The following is a 23,024-nucleotide window of genomic DNA, read 5'->3' as shown; positions in this document are numbered from 1 at the left end:
AGAAGAGAAGAGAAGAGAAGAGAAGAGAAGAGAAGAGAAGAGAAGAGAAGAGAAGAGAAGAGAAGAGAAGAGAAGAGAAGAGAAGAGAGAAAGAAGGAAAGAAGGAAAGAAGGAAAGAAAGAAGGAAAGAAAGAAGGAAAGAAGGAAAGAAGGAAAGAAGGAAAGAAGGAAAGAAGGAAAGAAAGAAAGAAAGAAAGAAAGAAAGAAAGAAAGAAAGAAAGAAAGAAAGAAAGAAAGAAAGAAAGAAAATCCATTCTGATTCATTCTTTCCCAAAGACACTTTCCTTTGAGAACAGTGGAAATAGCTTTTTTTTTTTCCATGACCATAATTTAATTCTTTATTTTAACCAAGTTGCTACGTTCTTTCTCCTTGATAACTCACGAGTTTGAATGTAAAAAATGTATTATTACAAGAGACAATTATGGGGTTCAAAGCATTCTGAAGCATTCCATGCTTCCAGCTTCTGGTACTGATATAAGTAGTGGAATATTTGTGGTTTTTTTACTTGCATGAAGTGGAAGAGTTCCAAGAGCTGGTGGTAAAAGGCCTAATGAAAGTCTGCCTTCATCAGACACAACAAAGATCTCGCATCCTGGGAGGTTAACTGTTTATATGGACATGATGCCCAAGCACCATAATACAAATCCTTTTCACAAACAAACCCTTGACCATGTAAGCCCAGCCATTCCATGCTTGGTCAAAAATAACAATAACAGAGTAAAAAGAAAAAAATTATCCCTGGTTTTGTCTGGCTTAAAAAAAAAAAAAAAAAGAATAAAAAAGAAAGAAAAAGAGAACACATTACTTTGGAAGCTCAAGGTATGCAGCTCTATTTCTCAACGTTTGTTTGGACTGGAGAAGTGTCTAGCACCTTCAGTGATATATTTGGATATTGCTAGGCTATAGAAATAAAATCTATTTTGAAGCACACATCTATTTTGAAGTTGTTGCACAAACATCTGACTGCCGAAGTGCACGAGGTTCTTTTCTACTAAACCTTCTGTTTGTCATTTATTTTTCCATTTKATGAATACTGATTGGAAACTTCTTGGAAGGAAAAAGGAAATCTTGTGAATTGTAAACACTAAGAAGACGAATTGTTTAGGATGGTGAAAAGGATATAAGGATGAAAAGCACAATCTTAAGGAAAGCTTAGGCTCAATAACAGGATAAACTTCCAAGTGCTGAAATCTTATTAGAGTGTGGAAAATTCTTCCAAAGGATGTGGAAGAAGATCCATTATTTGAGCAGTTTGCCATTAGATGGGACAGAAGACAAGGAATGCAAAAGGGACAAACTGAGAGGCCAAATCAGTGTTTCTGRTGCCACCTGCTTCAATCCAACCTGCTATTAAAGGACTGTTTCAGCTTCACCACCATCAGGTGCAGGCAGCATTGACGACACACAAAGCACGTTGACTCTTCTTGGTCAAACTCCCTGAGCATTTCTGTCAGAGTATTGTTACATGTATTTCTGAAATAGTGCAAGATGGCAAACTGAGCAATGGGATGGATTCAAATCGAGAATACCAATTTCTGRCAGCAGAATCCTTGTTCTCTGAACCAAAGGAGAGAATAAACCAAAATAAGCRATGAGTTAACAACAGGAAGCTCCATCACAGCCAGCTGTCTATTAGTGGAAGTAATAACACTGGTCTGAATGAAGTATTGCATTCAAAGTATAATTTTCAGGTTTGCTGTATCACTCTGGCAAAATAATTTAACTGCCTAGGACCAGATGGTCCAACATTCAGGAGAGAATTAAAGTTTTAAATATGTATGTGTTTTAGTAACAGACTTAGAAAATTACTGTAAGCCGAGACAACTTGCTCTCTGATGATCTAAGTTGCAAACTTGTTTTATGGAGAAATGGCAGATGTCTTGAGGCAAAGATGATAGAGCAGAATTTACAACCCTAATAATTCACCAGCAATTAGTAGCGTTAGGGTATTATCCACTTCATGTCTTTCACTCTTCTCCTTGTGAACCATCTACAAGCAAATTCTACTTTCGTTAAATTGATGCATGATGGTATTGATCTAAAGTGCCTGAAGTGACTAGAAATCTGTCCACTGACTTTGTGGGGTCCTTGGAACTTTTCGGGGTTGTCTAAATTTATTGCATAAACAGTGTATTTTTGAACTGTTTGCTCAGGGGACTCATAATGAGTATTCAAAATTCGATCTAAATTACTTAACTGTGACTGGTCAGAAGAATCACATGGTGGTGCTTCCAGTCCTGAGTGGATGCATGTGTAAGCACATCTGGTGCAAATATTTCCTGGTAGAAACCGAAATGTCACTTTCTGTAAATACTTCTGTGTGTGATTCTGAAATTTGCTCTCTACTATGTTTTTGGCCAGTAAAACTTGATAACTCAAAAGTTCTTAGAAAGCAAAGACAAAAGGATGTGAACACGGTCAAAGTGACCTTAATACAAATTTGCATGAATCTCGGATCAGTTAAAGTACACATTAAAACTGCCACAAAAGATGAATCTTTTGTAAAGTTTTCAAAAGATGCATAATTCTTGAACTACTACTAGAGCAGATGAAAAGCTCAGATTATGTTTTTATGTTAAAAACAGATCAGTTGGCATCTTACAATGTTATATAAACATGCAAAAATACAGAATACCTACTTTCAATTGATGGGCACAAGGAAGATGTTTATGTGTGTACTCGGTACTTTCAGTTGGACATGTTATTTTAGTTGAGAGGACATCTGAATCCCACCTGAAACATACATGAAATAAGCTGCTTTCTCCTGTAGGTACCACTAAAATCATTAAAAACAGGCATATCAAACTGGAAAGAGCTTCTTGATTATTTCCTATCTAAACCATCGTTTGATATCAAAACCAATTTGAATTGCTTTTTTGATAGGCTAGTCCAGCATCTTAGTGCTTTTAGAGCCAGAAATGTGATCTTTAGCCCATGCTACTTGTGGTTTCTTGAAATCCATGAATTCTTCTGCCAAGGACCAGACACAGGAGTCCGGATGGAGTCTCACCAGCACTTCATAGAGTGGCCGTCTCTCTCCTCGCAGAAGTATTTTATTTTCTTAGATTGCTTTTGCCAGGCCACATCACAGCAGTTTAGAGTTACCCCACAACCAGTGAGTAAAGGAAGTCTCCTCTGGTGCCTTGTAGCTGGAGACCTCGGCCATGCAGGTCAAAACCTCTCTTGACTTTCTCGAGCAAGAATGCCATCAAGGTAGAAATTGCATTGCTGTCGTCCCAGCAGAGCTGAACCGTCCTAATGGGATCCTGATGGAGAAGTTTGAAATCTGGCTGGTCTTGGGGTCCTCTTCTTGACCCCTGAGCCTGAGGACAGTGGAGCTGTCACTTGGCAAAAACCCTGAAGAGGAACTGCTAAAATATATCTCTTCCTGAATCCAGTCTATGCATCAAATTTATTTTCTTGGGCAACCTGAAGCAGCTTCGTGGGAAAGGCTAGCTAATTTTTACCTTTCCTTGGTTAATACCTAACCTTCGTTAAGAGCATCAGAAATGCTGAAGGTCTTTTTCCAGTGGGGAAATCACCAAGGCCATCTCAGGAGGGCTCAGCACTGGAGGACTTAATGCTCCAGAAGTGGAAATAACGGAATCTCTGACCATAGCTCTTAAGGCAGCATTACGTCCCTATGAGTATTTGACTTTGGGACCRCACAGATAATGAGATTTAAGTGGGACATACGTTTAATCATTGTCTATAGCAAGTAACATCTCTCTTATAATCTGCCTTTTTTTTTTCCCTGGCACATCTCTTCCTATGTTGTCTCTTTTTTAATTTTTCATTTCTGCTTCAGACTGTTCTTTGCTTCCTTCCTACACCTTGCCTTAACTCTATCCCAGCTCTTTTTCCTTCTCCCACTGTTATGAATCCTCAAGGGCCGCAAGAATTTTCCATTTTCCTGCCCTAAACTCTTCGTATATCTCTCCCCACCTCATTACAATAAAATAATTCTTCCATTTCGCTGTCACCTCAATTTAGCTCTCTCACTCTCCACTCCCTCTTTTTCCCCTGGTTTAAAGACCGACCAGCATTTCCTGAATTGGAAAAGCCACAATAATATTTTTTTCCATTGAAAATACCACAAGTACAGTATTTCCATTGAACATACCACAAGAACAGTGTTTCCATTGAACAGACCACAAGGACGGTGCTTTTGAGGTATCTTAATGCTAAGATGTACGCATAATGTTCATCTTGGACTCATTAAACCAAAGCCCCTTCTCTTTTTCCCCAAAAAAATCTTCAGACAGAGAAAGAATTTTTATTCAGTTTCAAAAAAGAAAAAAATACAATAAAAACAAGACATGGACAGAGCCAGGACAATTTTGCACTTGCTTTGTGAGTAAAATATAAATAGGTTTTAGCAAGTTAAAAAAAAAAATCCATTAAAAAGCTCAGAGCGGTTGAACAGCTGGAAAAGCAACTTTTTTTGATAACATTTAAAGCTGCTTAGCAGCTGGGGAAAAAATCGCCTGTAAAAACACTTACCATTTACAGCCACTCAGTGGCTGGAAAAGTAACTTGTTATAAAATTGATTTAACATTTCAGTGGCTGGAAAAGACATACACACACATATACGTATAACTGCAGTGTTTTACATAGCTATTTATGGGTGTTTAGACACAGATAACATTATAAATAGATAAGCTTGGCATTTCTGCTGATGCCATTGTACTAGAGAGCAATTTTCATTCGGCGCATTCACGGTTTTATTTTATTTTCTGGGAGTTTAGCACTAAGCCATTTAAAGTCCCCTCAGCCTGAAAGTTGGCAGCCTCGGATGCTCCAGCCTCCCACCCAGCCCCCGGGAATGGCTTAAATCATTTTAGATAGAGAGCACTTTATAAAATAATAACTAAGTAAGGAGTTCTCATCACCTCCGATGAAAGATTGACTGCAGCAGCGGAGTCCAAACTGTTTGCTCTATAACAAAGTAATATTTGCAGTAAGTAAGAGAAAAGAATTGCCCTGGTGCTTCCCAGCTTATGTGGCACAAGAAGAGTGCTGCTTTTGTGTGACAACCGTCAAGACTGGCAGAAGGCAGTGCCCCATCCACCCATTTGGATCTATCCAAATCTACTCATTGCAAAGGTGACATGCAAAGCAACGCACCTTATAAATAGCAATTAAGCATCATTGTTCCACTGTGAAATTGGAGCTCTCTGCAAGGTGTGAGTCTCTTGGAGAGCCCACAGCGGATTGTGGAGGCAGAGTAGCTCGGTGCCGGCTGCAAGCTGCACCCCAGGGGCGTCTCTGCAACCAGCACTGCATGGGGGGTCAGCTTCTTACCTGAAAYCACAGTTGCTAGAAGCAAAAGTTTAGCTACTTCTGCAAAGTTAATACTATTAGTCTTTTTCATAGTGCATCGGAGCCTGTAAACTCTGCAGCCCTTTCAGGAGAACCTTGATGTAGGCGGGCAAATATTGGAATTAATTCCTATACTAAATTACTATGATGATAGATCTGTTTGTAGCACAACAATTCTACTCTTTCCTTGAAGCAATGATCCCTATTTTCCCAGGCCACTGGTGAGGCGATGGGGATTTCTGTCATTGTCCCTCAAACTTCAACTTCATGCTATTTTACCGTGTGCTTTTGCCAGGTCCATCTCAAGGACAAATTTGCTAGACACAGAAGTCGTGCCTGAGAATCACCACAAGACCATAAAGGTAATTATTGCAYTGCTACCATACATGTCTGCAGTAAAGCTTCTTCTGCCATGCATATTTGATGGGTGGCCAGTATGAGGAGACCAAGGGCTCCTGTACCTCTCAGTAATCCTGGCTAGCTGCTCTACCAATCTCTAATAAATTACCCTTAAGAAGATAACCTTGTCTGATAGAGCAAAAGCATCTCCTCCTGTCTTACACACTAGCATGGTTGTCCTGACTAGTTAGTTTGAGTTGAGACAAGTTGAGTTGACTAGGTTGAGTCTCGCTAAGTGATAGTTCCCTATCTAGTGAGGGAAGAGCAAGTGTTGCCTCGGTTGGGGGTCATCTCCCCAAAACTGTCAGTCCGGAGCCTCATATAAAAATAGGAATAGAGCCCAAATGGCCTCGTAGCTGGGAGGAATGCCAGTGTGCAGAGCCAAGAGGAGAAGCAGGACGTGTTGCCTCTAGTGCTTGTGCCGCAGGTAACGATGTTCTCAAGGTATCTGAGACAGAGGTCTTCCAAATGGAGCTGCTTCTTGGCTAAATACTGTGAAAGTGGAAAAATAATAATAATAATCTGTGGCTATGGGGAGACATACTCCTTGAGGACAGGCAGGAATTGTCCAGCATAGCTCGGGTGAAGAGAGGAGGTGCAAAAAGATTTTAAGAAGAGTTTTCCTGCCAGGGAGAGCTATTAGGCACTGGAATTATTTCCTCAATGAAAGTAGAGGAAGGCAATTCCTTCAGACATTTAATAATAGATTGGGCAAAGAATTAGGAAATATAAAGAAGAATCCTGTACTGGCAGGTAATTGAGTTAATCAGAACTAGTAAGACTTAAACTTTTCTCTTTTTTTAGGATAATTTAGAGTCATCTGCAATAGTTATTTCATTAATTTGCAGTCCTTTTTCACGGCAGTCCAATGCTCAGGACTAAGGCAGAACAGCTCTGTATTAAAAAAACACAAAGCCAGTAACTGTTGAGAACACTGAGGCTGCGCGGTGCCAGCACGGCGAGATTTCATGGGCTTGCATAAAATACACAAGCAAGTTTGCAAGCAGGCCACAAAAGCCAGAGTGGAAGAGAAGAGGTGGAAGAAGCCAAATTTTGATCTGGAAAATAAAAAGCTAAAAGCAAGGATGAAGAACCAGGGGATTGGATGGGATGGGGTCCTGGAGAGGACTCCATCTTGGCAGCATCCATGGAAAATAAAAGTAGAGAGTAAATACTGCTCTAAGAACAGCCCGTGATCAAATACCAGACTAGCTAATTTGTACTTCAGGGGCTACAAGAGAGGATGCTAACTGTAGTCAATGGCTGCGGTACCTTGCAACACATTTTGTGTTCTTGGACACGCAGCAAGTACTAAATCATGGGCATCCGGCTCAGACTTGAACTAGGGTGTAGACTGCAGCCCCAGACTGAGGAAGTGAACAAGGGAAGGGCAGACACCTCGTGGCACGGCAGTGTCTGGGTTGTCCGGCGGGGGAATAAGCCAGGGCCTTTTTTTTCCCTCTTACCGTTCATCCTGAACAGCACAGCAAGTGCCAGTTTTTATTCYTCCATCCTTCCTCCGTACCCTTCTTTGACTTCATTTTTAAACTCAAATGCAGAACATGCTAAAATTACTGCAGCGAGGGTCATTATCATTATTGCACCAGGGATCGTTAAGCAGTTATCTGCTGGGCACAGTCCCCTGGGGTCAGGAGGGACCACTTGGGTCCTGCGTGGTGGCCACAGACCACATTGATGCTGCTGCTCCTGGAGCCCCATCTCCGTCTSCTGCCACCAGCCCTGGCCACGTGATTGTCCTTGGACCTAAGAGGGGGGAGAATGGTCCCTAAAACAAAGTTGAAAAAGAAAGAAATAGAAAATCCTCAAATGATGTCCTCAGTGTAAATTTAATCAGTACCTCAGATGCAGTGAGGCTTAGTGCCTTTTCAAAAACATAATGGCATTTTGCATTATCTCTCGCTCTGATTCAGCAGCCGTTACCTGTCATGAATAATAAGTGCTCCCTGTCGTCATTCCCTGAAGGCCGGAGGTGCTGTGCAGAGCCTGCAGCTCTTGTCCCCGGAATGCCAGGGATGCAGGGATGGTGCTTGGCATCAGGTGCTGCTGGGATGGGCAGAGCTGCAGACACACACTCAAACTCACTGGCTTGACCACCGCAGCCATTTGACAGCTCGGGATTGTCTTTAAAGATAGCAGAATCCGGCCAACAATAGTTGGGAGCAGTGGGAATGCAGGGTATCCTTCATCCCAGGTTCAGGCTCCAAGACGCAGAGGGTCTGTGTCCATTCCTGAGGCCAGGGCACAGAGAGGAGGGATTGCAAGTGTAGAATAAGGACAAAGAAGTATTGCCCAAGTGCATGTTTCCTCGCAAGGTATCTGAACAGACTGGGATATAACTTGGCTCAAGAGAAAAAAACACCATCAAGGGAAAGAAAGCAAAATCTCCGAATTTTGATCTTTGCATTAGGAATTGAAAAGACTTTCTGGAAAAGTCACTAACTTAGTATCATGCTATACCACTCACAGACTCCCTCAAAATCTAATTTATACAAAAAGCTGATATTACCATTAGATTTAAAATACATCTAGATTAATATCCATCAGCAAGTTRAACTGGAAACGTATTTATGTAAGAACAAAAGAGAGAGAAATGGAATTTTARATGCCAAAAAACAAAAACAAAAACACGTACAATGGGTTTTGGAGCTAAACAATGGTTGGGAACCCGAATTGGCAGCCATCAAGTTCGAGTATTTGATCTTCACAGCTTGACGTCAGGAATGGCTTTTAAATCTCTTGGCTGGCAAATATATTTGGCTGGCGCATTGTTTAACATTTGAGGCACTTATAGATATTGTGGTTATGAAGTTGATCAAACACGCACGGCATTATTTGTAGGAAAAACATTTACCTTACTGCAGAGGTTTGAGTGTGAGGCAGAGATTGACAACTGCGGTGAATTTAGAGTGATGAAGGAAGAAGAAAGTACTTATTCTTATCCAGAAAGTTACTGGCATCCATCGGAGCGGGGTTGGTGGAAAGCACCACCATGGATGGACAGATGATTGGCCAGCAGGTTTCAAACTCCAGCCTTTTCCATCCACCTCTCTCTGCTTTGTGGTCTATGTCCCTGCTCTGATGGCCTCTGAGGTATCTTCAAACTTGTCTGTCAGTGTCCTAAGTTGCAAATAGATGGGGCAACCAGAACTCCAAATGTTCTTGAGGATGCTCAGCTCTGCTCAGCCTCTACCTTTCCTGCCTCTCTGAACACAAATTTCTCTCGCGAAACACAGGAAGAAACACTCATGTTTCAAAAGGAATATCTGACTTTTTCCTCTTCAGATTTTTCGCCTTTTTTTTTTCTCAATATTTTCTACTCTTCAAGCAAGAAGAGAAGTCTAAGTGTGTGGAGAGAGGGCAGCTGCTTTGCSTGGGTTCAGCTACAAGCTGACGCTGCTTCGCTGAATCATAACGGAGACCAAGATTGCCTTTCACTCACTTCCAGCACCCAAAATCTCTTCCTGGAAATACTTCATTTTAAGATGAACTAGCGCATTTTGAGAATGGCTGCTATTACTTTGCAGTAAATAAAAGCTCTTAGTGAACCATTGGCGGGGGCTTTTTCCTAGAGTTTGGAAGAAACAGGCAAGACAAGGAGACTATTCCTGTCCCTGCAGAAGGACCTAGCCACTGGTGAGCACCAGCAGGTTGACCCAGAAGAGCAACATTGGGAAAGCATCAGTTGGCAATTACACTTGTATTAGACATCAAAGAATCCAGCAGGCTAAAAAGTCATCAAAAGCCATCAACCTTCAATACTTCCCTTCCCAGAAAAACTTCTATTTTCAAGTAACTTTCAAAGTGCTGAATTTATGTGGGAAAAACAGCAGCTTTCTTTTGTTTGAAAGTTGGTTTCTAGCACATTGAATAAATGAGCTCTACAGACTCCAAAGCAAGAAGGCAAATGAAAAGCCCCAATTTTTCTGTGTTTTTACTAAAAATAAGGAAGGTTTGAAGCCAGTCCCAGGAGTCTGGGGGTGTTGACTCATGACTTCTGAATACTTGGGAAAGCTGGTAACACAGACTACCCAAAAAGGGAGCCAGGGTATTACCGCATGAGCTGAATAACTAATGGATAGTGTTTAAATTGCAAAGGTCTTGCATACCGGGAGCTATTGCTGAGAAAACGTATGAATAACTTTGAATAACAAACCCATTTGAGAATCCGACAATTTGTGGACAAGCGCTGAACGAAATGAGCTCCAAAGTAACCCGGTGCCGAGTCTCGGGATCGGCAAAGGATATGCAAAATGCTCTTTCATGTTATTATTGGACTGGGCCAGACGTCCAGACACGTTGAGGCAGTCAAGCTCGCTGTCAGCTCCGCCGTAAATTCACATGGAATTTTGGTGCTATCTCAGAGCGGCAATATTGGCTGAAGGTGTTTCCATTCCAGAACCTTGTCCTGGGGCACATTGGTATATTTTGCACGGTTTTGTGTAGCACTGAGCTTTCTGAATGACCGTAACCTCACAAATCTTTTTTTGGCTGTTGGTCTCCCAGACGGCTCCAGCTCTGCAGTCTCACTCCTGCCGGCCACGCTTAGCACCAGGCTGCTGCCAGTGGATGCTACTGTGCTATTTATAAACCCTGCGCTACGTACAGGTATTTATGGCACTGAATAGGGTCAGGAAGAACAAAAAAAAAWWAAWAAATAAAAGAAGCAARAAGGGGCTCACTCCATTTTTATTAGTCAAGTTCACAGCCAACCATATGGCCACAAACTGGAAGCTGCCAGCTCAGACAACTGGAACAACATCACTTTCTGTATCCTGCAAAAGCCATTATATTGGGTTATATATGGGGAGATATATATATATATATATATATATATATATAAAAAACTCAGGGTATATATCCTCAGAGCCAGGTGTCAGATATTTAATTAATGATACCAATTTCCTCCTGGAGATCCCTGGGTCACTCTTTTGCCTGATCCCTGTTAATAACAGGAGGCCCCTGGGTTTCTTGACACACATGCCTCCCAAAGAGCACACCCACTCACCCCCCAATCCCTCCCAATGGGCCCTTATGCAGAAAGGCAGGTTTCTCTGCTTAAATAAATCATGTTAATGAAGATACAGACATGGTCCTGAGTGAAAGGGGAAGGACCTACAGCTGGGTATGCAGTTGCTAATGGAGAGGCTGCAGCTCCCTGAATCCCTGGCCAAGCAGGTAAGGTACCTGGGGATCTTCTGGAGACTTTGAGTGGCTTCTGCTTTGCTGTATTCTGCTGTGCATCCTTGCAGTCATTGTCTGGCAATGCTGTTTTTCTTGGAGATTTGCAATAGCAAAGGCTTTAGGTGCATGCATTAAAGCAGCATCTCCTCAGGCTCCCTAAACAWCTGGTGCAAAACAAAATGTACGTGTTTCCAGGGTTAAAACAACCTTCGTGTTTCCCAGGCATACCCTTGCTTCCTCTACAAGGGGCAAAATAGCCAATCTTCCCATTCTGATCATTTTCATTTGTGCACAGTGACCACTGCTTTAGTGGGAGCTAGTCCCCGTGCCTGCTGCCTGTTTTCTGCCTGCAAGGCCCCAGTTCTTTGCTGGATTGTGGTTTGSTTAAATCTCATCACCTTCACTGTACGCAGAACTCGTTGCAACCAGGCCCTTAATATCCCCTCACCTCTACGAGAAAGAGGTGGCAGGTTGGCAGAGCTAATATTTTGTAAAATAAAACTGTATAAATTCCAGCTGTTACCCTGTGATCCGTCCCCTTTGGCAAAGCAAAGATGTGTGGTTCTTCTTCCGGGTTCACTTGATTTCAGTACTAAAATATGCCACTTTTGCAGTAGAATACACACCTATGGTTCTGCAGAGTTCCTTATATCTACTTCAGACCTCACAGTCTCTTATTTTAGTACCTTTTTTTTCTTCTATTGGGGTATTAATGGTTGGTGACCACAGAAATGGCAAGGACTAGGYCTGGAGCCGGCCAGTAGGACAGAGTGGGTTCTCTTCAGAGATTATTTTATGTCCCAAACCCATATTTATTCTCCAGGGACCACCTGCCTTATGGAATGGGTAGGGCAAGAGGCAATTTGGCAGTAGAGACTGATAGTTTGGGGTGCCCTGAGAAGACATACGTGGAAATGATGGGGTCTCCAACAAGAAGAGCAAGAGGGCGATATATGTAGAATARAAGTGATCAGTGAAGAGGGAGAAAGGAGGGAGGCCCAGCAGCACTGAAGTGAAGGAGAAGAGAAAATGGGAGCTCGGAGGCATGGGGTTAGTCTAGCAAAACCTCTGCCAGCCAAAACAGCAGCAAGCCTGAAATTGGTTAGAGACTGTTTATTTATTCATACCACAGGATGTAAACTAATATAGTTAAATTCCCCTGGGAAAATAAAACTGCCTTTTTTTTTCTTTCCCCTTAAGTTTAAAAATACATTCATCCCTCTTTTCCCTGTTGCATGAGGTTTAAAAGCTTTCATAGGACACAGGATGATGGGCTGCTCAATTATTGCATCCCTGAGCAACTGTTCCCATAAGGAGGAGCTGATCATGAGGAGTGCCTAGGGTTTTAAAAGTGAATAATCATGATTTTGGCCATCTAGACTATTAGACACCTTCCAGGGACATCTCGCAGTCTGCATTCAACAGCTAGTCTTAATCTTTACCACTGTCTTTAAAGATTTGCTAGGCAGTAGATGTGAATGCTATTCACCCAGCCGTACGGAAGGTTACCACTGTGCTCCAGGGCCAATTGAGATGTGTTTTAGGGGGAGTTAATTGCAGAATGAGTATTTGCTGTATTTACTTTTAGCTCAGGTTTTGCTTCCTTGGCTCCTGTTTGTAAGTGTTCATGGTTTCACTCTCCCAAAGCAAAAATAAAAGGCAAAACAAGAAAATATAGAATCGCTTGCTTAGAATAATCCAAATTCGGCTTTATATAACATACAAATACCTCAGGAGGAAAAAAACAAAAAGAACTTGCAGCTGAAAAACAAGATTTGCAAGGTCGTAGAGGATACACCGTGGTGCTGAGCATTCCTTCATTCCCAAGCAAAAGAAGAAGTAAAAAAGACATTTAATTGACCAAAGGCCTGATTGTCTTTTCAGACACCCTTCTTGATGTGGTTGGAGATTGGAACCCCTTTGGAAAGCAACTTGACGTTTCATAGCTTAGATATTTCCTCCATTGCTTTTGACTTTCAGGCCTCAGTTATTTCCACCAGGAGAGCGTTTGCCAAGCTGATGAAATTGGACCCAGAATGGATGTTATAAAATACAGGTAGCTCGGTCTGCCGTGCGTGATGCTGCCTCATGTGTTTTGCTCATTTTGCTTCTCGTGCCTGCCTTTAAAGGCTGCAGCATGGCAGGGGCTGCGCTCTGCAGGAACAGCAACGTTCATGCAGGGAAAGGTGCCTGATTTGTGCCTRTATATGTGTGTCCAGGTATTGCTTTTAGCTTGATTTGCAACCTGGAAAATTTCTTATAGTTTTTGCAGGGACAAATTATTCTTCCCCGTTGTGGAGAGAACGGAGAGAAACCTTTCTTATCCCTCCACAGGTTTTGATGGAAACTCTATTCCTGTGCCAAACAATCACTGAAAACACTGTTAAAGGACATTTATGAGGAAAATGTTGCAATTCTCTGGCGTTTTGTACCCTGTTTAACTATTTCATGGGGATAGAACCTGTGACCATTCGGTTTCCTGCAGCCATCCTGTGTTTTAAGGATGCTTCAAAAAATACCTCCTGAACCCCTCTCCTTCACCAGACTTTGCTGTCCTGCTTTCACAAGACAGATGCACTGATGCATCAGGAGCTGCTGGAGCACAGCAAGCAYGGACATTTGGCCCTAACAGTGATGCTTGAATAAACTGGTCCTAGGACTCTTTACTCCCAGCGAGGTTGAGCAAGGCTCTCATTTGGATGGAAACTCAAGGAAACTCAAGCCCTACCCTACCAGCACCTCCTGGAGCTGAAGGAGATGGCAGTTTCTGGTCCCTAAAACAGCAGAACTGTCCCCAATTCCCGTGGAAACACCATGATAATGCATACAGCAACAAGACCTCAACCAAATCCACGTTCAGGGCTAAGCACAGCCAAATCACTCTTCCAAGAGAAGCACGAAAAGGCAACCGATGAGCAATAATGCTGCAGTCGCTGCAGCCCTGCACATGGATTTGGCGCTAGTGCAGAGCGCTCTTCCCTTGGTCCACAGCTGGGTCATCTGCACTAATGAGAGGCAGATGCCCTGAAGCAGTGATGATTTGTTTAGAGGTGGTGGAGCTGTGGCTGAGATCAAAAGCCTGCAGAGCTGCAAGGTCTGTCATGTCTCCTGAGGGACGCGAGACCGGCCAAAGACACGAGGAAAAGTCATCGCCTGCCAACACTTGGAGCTCGAGGACGTTTCTGTAGGAAGTAACGCTGCTAAAACATCCTCTGCAGCATGTAAACAATTTTTCCCTATTCAGGATCGTCACAAATAAAGAAGGGAGCTGTGTAAACAGCTCTGAATCGCCCTTGCTTGTCTCTCGCTCCTGAGCCGCGGAGCAGAAAGCTCAGTTCGGGAGCCAGTACGTACTCAAACTTCCTTCTGATCTGTGATCCAGTACAAATACAAACTCAAATCATATTTCCACATAATCAATCCATGTTCTTAGAGAGGAAAAGAGTCCTTAACAGCTGACTAGGAGACCTTGGAGTATAATAGACCTCTCGAAATGCACAGGTGTGCCAAAACATTTCACCAACAGTGTGTGAGAAAGTGTTCACGCTGTTCCCAAACCATGGGAAAAACACATCCTGTTCCCATTTCTGAAATGTGCCAGTTATAAGCCTTGGGATTCTGCTTTGTCCRTGACTGTTTGTCGCTCCTTTGACCATCCCTATCTCAGGGACCGATGTTAAACTGCTGCTGCCCCCAAACAAGGAGCATCCATGGAGCTGGTRCAAGACCATCTCCCCCAGTCTTCTTTGCACAGTCCTCAGCAGAGCTGTGCATGCCTGTGTYGTCAGAGCCACACAGCAATGTGCTATCTATTTTGGGCTGCCTTCTATCAGGAAAAAATACTGAAGGAAAAGCTTTTCTAAAACTGTCAAGTTCTTCTTATTGTCTACTTCCCATTTGCATGATTTGTTGGGGAGGGTGTTTCCTACAGCAGTTCTGAAWGGCCAGAGAGTTACAAAATAAATTAAGATGGCTAGGTTATGGTTGGGAAATGAGAAAGACCAGAATAAACTCTGATGATAGGAAACTTGGATGTTGTGGTCGCATTTAAATGAACAACATAATAAGGGAAGCAGCGTAGTGACTACAGAGAAGAATGACAGATACTTATTGCTTAATCGTAGTGAAATGCTGCTGCATTTTTGGCTAACGTTAGCGAGTAGCTACAATTTCCATTTGAAACATGCTGGAGATAGAAGTAGCTTTTCTTTTAGTCAAGAAAAGGTCCGTGCAAATTCTTCATTAAAAATACCTTTTAAAATAACAACAGCTGGGAAGCAAAACATGTTTTTGTTTTCAGCTTTCCATTTAAAAAAATCACGTAATTTTGAAATTTCAGTCACGCCGTGTGATTTGCAGTTGGTGACTGTCCCTCCTTTCTCGGTGTAAAGAAGGCGAGACAGTAGCAGTGAGATTCCACTTCTGAATCATCCCCAGATATCTAGGACCTTTCTGATACTCCGATATGTACCATTTGTAATAGGTATAACATATTTAGAGCAAGAGAAGCTAAAGAGGGATGTGCATTTGAGTACACAGACGCATTCCCCATCTCATTTTAAGAAAAGCAACTCATTAAGAGCTTCCAACTCCTGAATTTTCCCACAGAAGATGTACCAGAAGTGTCTTAAATTCACAGAGATGGGAAAGGCAGTGTAGCGAATAAAAATTATGTTGGAATATGAGTCTTTTTTGTAGTAGCTGTGGGTGTGCTCAGCTACTCCCGTGGTTAGTGGCATTACTTACAGCTGATTTAAGCTATGTTTTTATATTACAGTAGTGTTTTCCAGACACACTGTTTTCCATTCCAAAACAGCAATTATTTTACTATTGATTGTCCATTTCCAGTGATCTAATTGGAAATGCCTAATGATACGGCAGCCTGCGTTTTCAAAAATTACTAATTTTGGTCATCACAGTTTGCAGACAACTGGCGCAGAGTCTGCCGCAGAGCCAGATGTTTCCAGAGCCCTGATCTCCTGTTCTCTGAAAACCAGTTTTATCTCTCTTTTTTTTTTTTTAGAATTTCCTAAGAGAGGCAACTAGAAATTGTGGTCAGCATCATTGCAGGGGATGTTTGAAAATCTAGGCTGGCATGGGGAGGTGTTAAGGCACTTTGGGGTGCTCTTAAGCTTGCAGTAGGATTGACTAAATGGGCTCAGCAAGGTGAGCACCAGCCTCTCCTTGTCTTCCYTCTCTGAATAATCCGGAGGAGGAGGAGGAGAAGGAGAGAGGAAGGACTAACCTCTATCCCAATGCAGTTCATAATGTTTCTCACATGTCCATGCAATGCAAACACTGCAGACAGACCAGTCCAGGCATCAAGGGCAGTGGGAACAGCGATTACGCTGGTGGGCAGGAGTGAGGCCAGCTGCACAACACACCTTTCAAGAGCAAAAGCCTCTTGAAAAAAAAGTATGTTTTTTATCTATTTATTTATTTTTGCATTAGGGGAGGCTGAGTGAGAGCAGCAACATTTGTGTTTTGTTTTGTTTTGAGCCGATGGAAGTTAATGTTTATAGCAGCCTCGGAGCTGGAAAACCAGCTTAAGAAACGCTTAATGTTTAGATCTACTTAGTGGTTGGAAAAAACAACTTTTGTAATGCTCCAGCAAGTGGAAACAGCCACCTCTTGTAAACAAACCTTTAGCATTAAGATATTTCTTAGCAGCGGAAAACCTTAACTGCATGGAGACGTATTTCTGAGACATTTCAAACTGATCACAGGCTGGAGGCATAACCACGCTCTGTCAGCAGAGACGTCAATGATCAATGGAGATGAAAGGAGAAATAGTTTCCATACAGGAGACTTGCTGAATGTTTGTTTCTCCGTAATTTACTGTATTACACACATAATTCATCCCCATATCAGGATCCAGCTCCACAGCACGTTACTCGCGTTCTGGATTTCGGGTCAGTGAAGTTAAACCAACACAAACAGCAACAGGTCGGGCACAGGGATAAAAAGTACTCCCTGTTTGCTGTGCGTACGGTAAAATTTCCCAGCTGGAGCAGGCTCTTGCCAGAGGTTTTCGTGGTGACCTTGAAAGAACAGTGAGACAACCTACTTGGCCARTATTTTGCCTGCAAAAGCAACCCAAACTCATGTCAGCCCCAACCTGGTGCCATGCGCTGTCATTGCTCACCCAGCCCCGGGGGAAGSAATGTCCTAGGGGATGGATTTGCAGGAGCCGCATTGGGAGTCTGGTACTCCCAGGGGAGCATCACTGCTGGGGCATCACCCCCTCGGCCAAGCACAGAGGAGCATCCCGGGGAGGTGGACGTCCTGGTGCATCCTCGGGAGCGAGCGGAGCGGTGCCTGCTCTTTTCAGCGGGCACCCTGGGGGCAGCTGGAAACCCCYGTGCCACAAGCACGGGCGCGCGCCGCGGCCTCGGGCTCAGCCGCTCGCCGCGGGTTAGGTAATTTCCTCACATAAATCTCTTTTCAAGAAGAGTTTTAAGCAGACTATAACTCACACCAGACTTCTCTCCTCTGAATTTGATCCTGAGGAAATACCTGATAATAAACAAATACCTTGCTGGGATCCTTAGCCTTGCCAGAAATGACAGTTGATTTAAAAATCCCCCCCTTTTTTTTTTTTTCCCTTCTGTTTTCTTACTTTACTCTTTTTTTGGGTTTTAAAAAAATCAAGTTAAATTGTAACCATACAGGGCTAGGAAGGTGTTGCAAAGCAAACAAGCCATAGCAGGGTTTAGCATCCGCAGATGGATCACATTTCATTGCCGCATGTCCGCGCTTCCAAAACACCTCCAGCAGGACTCGAGGCTCTACCTAATTTAAGATTTCCATTTGGTTTTGGACCAGGATTCATTCATTCACAGTGACCATATGAAAGAGAGTGAGACTCACTGAGTGGCCGCCCTGGATCCTCAGGAAGGGACAGTACCTGAAAAAGCCCAGTGATGTACAGGGCTGTCCGCAGCGTTTGGTGATGGCCAAGATTCATTTCCAGCTAAGTCAATGAAAAAAACAACGGGTTGCAATGGACAGCCCAAACCACCTCTCTTTATGTTTCCACACTTCCTTTTCTTTCCTTACAACCATGGGATGATTAATCTCGAAACCACCAGAGCTGAGCTTTGCTMACCCAGGGCCGGTGCAGCCTCCGCGCAGAGAGGAACTGTGTCGCTCCCCATGATCCCGGGTTTTGCAAGGAGGGATAGGAAATGCATGTGTGAGCCCACCCAGGGCCTGGAGCTCTCCATCTGATTTTCTAAGAAAACACAACTAAAAAGCGCATGCAGGATACACAATTTTTGCATTCACATCAACTGGGCTGACGGCTGTCCAAGGCAGCATCCTCGCTGCGTGATTTCACTTTGTTTCCCCAAATTCCGGTGGTGGTATCCCATGGGAAAGCTTGAATCCCCTGCTGCACATCAGGGTCCGTGCACTGACTGTGYTCTTATGAGGGATTAAATTCTTATTAGCCCCGTTTTTCCTGTTGTTGTTTGTGGTGTTGTTAGAGTTCACAAATTCTCAGAATTTGAGACTAAATAAACATCGAATTATTTCCATAACAGCCCAATTCAGTGAAAGTCTGTTTATATTTTTAGCCTGGCAGGGAGCAGCTGAGGAGAAAAATGCAACGTGCAATGGATTAGCCCCATGTCCGAGGCCTCGTTGTCATTAACGTGCTTCAAGCGGGCAGAAAGGAGCGTTAGCAGAGCTATTAAGACTTAAGGAAATCGTAACTTCTGTACCTAGAATCAGTCCCCACGGACCTGCATATATCCCTCAATTCTGAGGAATTCAGACCTGATTCTRTTTAAATCCATTTTCCCTTGTAGTCCTCTGTGCACAAGTCTGGAAAGACACTCTCATTTACACCTTTTTTACTCTTCAGGTAGTCAAGAAAACCTTTTTACATGTAAACCTAAACTGTGTTTCTTGGATTGAGCCATTGTTGTTTGACTTGTCTGTGCTAAAAAGAAAAAAAAAAAAAGAAAAAAATTTACAACTACTTAACTTCAAACAGTATGTATTTATTTAAGAGGTTTGGGAGACATTATGTAAAATTAAAAGAAGGATCATTTAGAAGAAGCCCAGTAATGTAAGCCCTCATTTGGGTCTGTGTCTCAAATTATATCTATTGGATTCTGACGTTTTGCCCAAGCTTCAGTGGAAGTATTTTTTTTTTCCATTTAAAACGCAAATTTCTTTCATTGAAGGCAACCAAAACCTGTTTTTCTTTCTCCCTTTTAATCCAGCTACGTCCACCAGCTTCATTACTTGATTTCCATTCCCTCTTAATCTAGTTTTATGCTTTCTCTCAATAGCCAGGGTATATATATATATGTTTATATGTATATAAAAGCAATTAATAGAGCTTTTCGAGTGGATACAGTAGCACTGTACCATCTGCATGCGTTTATTCCGAGAGGTACTCTTGCATCTTAAAGGCTGTTTAACTATTCGCAATTAAGTACTTGTGATATGCTGGAAATGTAATTAAATCCAAAGGGATCTGTACAGGGAAAAACGTCATTGGAAACGGGCAGGATTCGCCGGCCGTGACCCAGGGAAGGGGCTCTCATGGCCATAGGGTGCAGGAGCACTCCACGTGTCCTGCTGCCCGTGCTCACTCTGCTTTTGGGGCTGCAGGACATGGGTCTCTTTGCTCTTGATTTCCAATGAGTCCCTTTGGAGATACGATGTACTAGGATTTCCTGCAGTGCCATGCAATGGCTASAGGGAACGAAGGGGAAGAAAGAGGCAAAGCCGAATGAAAATCATAGGAAATGAACTGACTTAAATCTGCCACTGAGCCTTTCACAAGCCAACTTGTAAATAACCCCACAGTTGAAGCGGCTTTGTGTGGATAACTCAGCTCAAGCCCCACCAAAACACGGCATCCAGTGTTTTTCCTCTCACTTCTTGCACATGAAGTGCTATTTGGGACACTGTTAGTCTGTAAATCTGACTTTGTGGCACTGCACCAGAGGCGAGTGGATGAAACCTAGATCCCCGTGCCAACAGATATGCCTAAAATTAGCACCGACGATATTGGATTTTCAAGTGCTTTATCCCTTTCTTCCTCTTGCAACAGGCTGGATTTTTGGCATGCAGTTGAGGGCTAGTTAATATTTGCCTGTGGTTACTGCATCACTAAAAGAAATGGAGCCGAGCACCTTTAGCTGTCGAGATGAGTAATGCCAGTGCTCGGAGGAGCCCGCTGGGAGGGCTGGCCTGAGCTGCTCAGGAGCCGGTGGACTCGGAGCTCAGCAATAATCATCTGCAGATGCTGAGGGAACGTCAAGTTGGGAGATGCAAAGTGGCTCGGTGGCATTCGGCCAGAAGCCATCGTGGCCTCAGGGACCCCATTAATGGTGAGATGAAGCCTTAAAGGTGCTGTCAAGGATGGTCTCCTTGGAGGACTCYTCAGCATGGGTCACAACCCAGAGACCCTCTCCCAGCCGTGCTCTTCCCTTGCTTTAGGCTCAAGGACACTCATGCAAAGAGCTTGGCAGGAGCAGATGTCCATACCCAGGGTCTACATTAGACACTCAGCAGGACACGTGTCCCTAAACACAGCCCTTGGTCCATGGAGAGAGCTGGATATCTCCAAAGGCTATTGCCACCCCTCCAAGCACACTTGCCTTGTGGAGGTGGGATGAATGTCCCTCCTGGAAGTTCCTGGCTTTGGCTTACAGGGCATATGAAGGAGTCAAGGCTGGAGGAGATCCACGGCATCCAGAGCAGGGCAAGGGCAGGTGGAGCGAGGGGATGACTTTTGGGTCAATGGAAATGTGATGCTGAAAACCAGAAAACAGAATTGAGGCAAAGTGCCACTGAGCTTTCATAACCCTACTCGAGAGGCTCCAACAACGGACGCTGTTTCATACCAGGATATTAAAAAAAATCATTGCAGGCAACACAGGTATTGGAGCAACACGCAGAGGAAAATTTCTTTCTTGTACTGAGCCCATGGAAAGTATTACTAATACCTCTTGCCCTTGGAGACTTCACTGACCCCAATTGACCTGGCTTGTCTGGAGTCTTTTTTGCAAATCTGACCTATTAAATACTCTCTTTTTGTTATTTCACAACAAATACCTCGTTCCCCCCTTTTCTAATGAGACTTTTGGCTGGGCAGCTCTTTGGGAACAGAGAAATTCCATGACATCATTTGCAGGTGGGCCAGGGAGAGGTATCTTTGCCGTCAGGTTTTCATTTTATTAGAGATCACCAGAAAAAAATAACTTCAAATCTAATTGAACTGCAGCCCAACAGCAGCAGAATTCCCCATAGACATCTTCTCCACTAGATTAGCAGCCTTCAGGACAGGAAGCCAAAGAACCTGTTTTCTTTAAAGAGAACATTTTTCAAAATCACAAAATCTCACAGATTTTTTTAAATCCCAGAATAACTTCTAAAATACATAACTGCTTTTCTTTTTTTAATCTTGTCAACAATTCCAAGTACGGATTAGTTCTGGAGAAATCTGAGAGTCTGCCTTCAGCTCAGATAAGCGTGGAAGAGTTGGCATCTCTCTCCTGCTAAAACAGTCCTTCAAGCTCAACTCACCCATAGAGGTGTCAATAATTTCCATAGAATTGATGGGAAAGTCCGCGCCTTCAACAGGCATTTTGCCCTTAACATTTCCACTTCTGGTTAGAGATGGCAATGCTGTAACACAAGAATAGTGTTAAAATACCTCCAMATTTTCTGCAGCACTAGCTTTAAGAATTGTGTGAGTTCGGTTCTAAAAAGGGGTTAATAYGGTGGCTCTTTTCTGCACCCAAAATCAGAATTTGCTCCTTCTTTTACAAGAAAGATGTTTTAGAAACAGCATGGCAGCAGTTCCTGCAGCATGATTTCTGCTGATAACATAATAATACCCTAGTCTTSGTGTAAAATCTGATTTTGGCAATCAATGGAAAATAATTCACCATTTGCATAAGTTTTTCTAAAAGGTTCCTTGTTTTTCTCCAGGCTGTCTGCAGAGGAATTGGCTGATCGATATTTTAGAAAATGAAAAGTTTATTTGAGCATCGATAGAGTGTGGGTTTGGGATGGCATGTTTTAGACTTTATGCAGGGGAAGGATATGGAGTAGAAAGCTTCGAGTGAGATTCTTATTAGATGTCTGAAAACATATAATGGGAATATCTATCATCTTCATTTTTCCACATGATTTTCAAAGAAAAAAATCATTTTGAGCTAAATCCCTAAGAAAAAGATCACCTCTAATTCCATAAGTTATAGATCTATAAATCAGTCAAATAATATAGAGCTGACCACAAAGCTAATATATCTTGTAGCACCAAGAAGGGAGATTCTCTTATTTAAGAGTTGTCCATAATTCACTGTAATTGGTGAGAGAGTGAGGGCTGAGGCAATTTAATTTATTCACAATTGGCCATGTTCTGATTTCAGAACTAAACTATTGAGTTATATGAGAACCACCTGGTGTCAACAGAACCCGTCTCTGTGGTCAAGCAGCGACTTGCTGCAAGTGGATGTTATTTCCAAAGTCCCAGGGCTGAGAGCTTCGGGAGCTCCAGGCCAGCTCTGCTAAAACCGGCCCTGAGGCTTCATTTTAAGGGAGGTTTGTACCACCCAGGCACAGTAGGTAACTGTGGGGTATTTCCTAGGGGTGGCCAACACGCTGCTCCATAAACCAGAGGTCTTAAACCCCTAGTTTTTTCATGGAAATGTCTAGTTTCATGTTCAAGAGTTTTGCTCCTGGGCGTTTTACACTTACCTGTGTTTTCACAAAGCTCACATCAAACTCTTGCAAGCCTCTCCCGGCACATCTACACCTTGTGTTGTCCCAAAAGCCTCTCCCGGCACATCTACACCTTGTGTTTTCATCTCCGGCCAGCACAGGAACCAAAGCGGATAAATAATAACTGTGCACCGGCTGTGCTGGCTGCGGCTCGGAGCAGGTGGCCCGCAGGAGCCTGTTCTTGCACGATCCTGAGATCCGGGTTTTGCCGACTCAGGCCATTCCAGGCGCTTGGATGCCCTTTCGGATAAGTATGTGAACGTGGGAGTGTTTGTGCGAACTCGAACCCTCGCTCGGAGCCCTTTGAGGCCTGCCTGTCATTAATGCTGACATCAAATGTGTATCCCC

General features: G+C 43.2%; 1 long non-coding RNA gene across 1 annotated transcript; it reads left to right on the top strand.

Moving 5' to 3' along the window:
* Positions 1–10,857: 10,857 nt before the first annotated feature.
* On the top strand, positions 10,858–14,293 carry LOC112953709. The gene is made up of 2 exons (XR_003250607.1): positions 10,858–10,919; positions 13,260–14,293. It is a non-coding gene; the product is annotated as an uncharacterized LOC112953709 (long non-coding RNA).
* Positions 14,294–23,024: the final 8,731 nt, after the last annotated feature.

Source organism: Nothoprocta perdicaria, unplaced genomic scaffold (genome assembly GCF_003342845.1).
Source record: "Nothoprocta perdicaria isolate Ctin4 unplaced genomic scaffold, notPer1 scaffold_46, whole genome shotgun sequence".
Lineage (NCBI taxonomy): Eukaryota > Metazoa > Chordata > Aves > Tinamiformes > Tinamidae > Nothoprocta > Nothoprocta perdicaria.
Note: the sequence above shows the minus strand (reverse complement) of the source record. Positions and strands in the feature narration are given on the sequence as shown.